We start from the raw sequence: 1,470 nt of genomic DNA, 5'->3' as shown, positions 1-1,470 counted from the left end.
AAAAAAAAAAAAAAAAATGAAAACTACAAAGTCAATCAAAAACCTCTAGTAAATGTATGAGAAATTTATATAGAAAATATTTTAGTGGTAGAATAATCCTTACCTTGTTGAAGTTAGTGAAAATGTATGAAATCGCCTTTCCATGTCTTTCATGTTTCGTCGGGGAAATGGCTCAGTGGAATGACCACTTCCCTGGCAAGCACAAGGGCCTGAATTCAATCCCTGGTTCCACCAAAAAAATAAAAAAAAATAAAACATTGAAGTTGAACTCTACTGTGAACAGTACTTTCCTCGATCATGCTGCAGCCCTGAATGTTACTTGTATGTGATGGTTTATACCTTTTTAAATTTTAATTTTAAACTAAGCACCCATTCTGAATACGCTTATAAGATACAAAAAAAATTTCCTAGTTTCTCTTGGGTTTTCTAAGTGGGCAATCATATTGTAATTACGATTATGATTTTATATTTTGGCTTCAACAATTTTTTTATGGCATACACATGTTAGTCCATTCCTTATGCTTCCTATCTTTACCTCTTACCAAAATGATAAATAAGTGTAAAAAATTTTTAAAAAATTAGGGGCTGGAGAGATGGCTCAGTGGAATAAACACATCCCTGGCAAGCGCAAGGGCCTGAGTTCAATCACTGATTCTGAAAAAAAAGAAAAGAAAAAAAAGAAAAAAAAATTATAGTGTTTTCACTACTTTGACAAAAGCCATGATTAAAATTGAGCTATACACGTACATATTAACTTATATATTCATTCTATCTTTAGGTAGATATGTAGAATGTAGAATGGTTTGGTTAAGTGTATTGTTGATTTCTGCTGGTCTTTTTTTATGTGGAACCAGGCATTGAACTCAGGCCCTTGCGCTTGCCAGGGAAGCACTTATTCCACTGAGCCATCTCCCCATCCCTTCATTCTATCTTATGTTAGATATTTTTTGATGTTCTATATGATGTTATTAATTTATATGCAGATTTTGAAATAAATTTTCCATAGGCAAAAGATTAAAATACATCATTATTCTAGTTGAAAAGAAGAATAATAAAGATAAAGATAATTATAAAGACAAACTATATTTGCAGTCACAATGGAAATGATACCAATTGTGGGCTGAATCTGTAACAGGATTGGATGTTGAAGTCCATCTTTTTTAGTAAGTACCTTTCAAAGTTTATTTTCATTATTGACCTTCCAAAAAAATCAAGATAGCAAACTGTATAACATACAGTAGGCAAGATGATAGTGAGTTAGGGAGTTCTATTTAGCTACTTGGTACCTCACCCTAACCCAAATGGCTTAGAGTACCCCTAGTACTTAAAGAAATGGTCAGACATGAAAGGAGAGGTATAAACAATAAATATTAAAAATGAAGGAACTTAACATACACACATACACATATTCAGGAATGAAAATAAAGCAGCAAGAAAATAATTTATTCCTGAAGAACTGATATGATACAT

The sequence above is a fragment of the Octodon degus genome, unplaced genomic scaffold, assembly GCF_000260255.1.
Source record: "Octodon degus isolate 3935 unplaced genomic scaffold, OctDeg1.0 scaffold00027, whole genome shotgun sequence".
Classification (NCBI taxonomy): Eukaryota; Metazoa; Chordata; class Mammalia; order Rodentia; family Octodontidae; genus Octodon; species Octodon degus.
The sequence above is the reverse complement of the archived record's forward strand: the minus strand, read 5'-3'. Positions refer to the sequence as shown.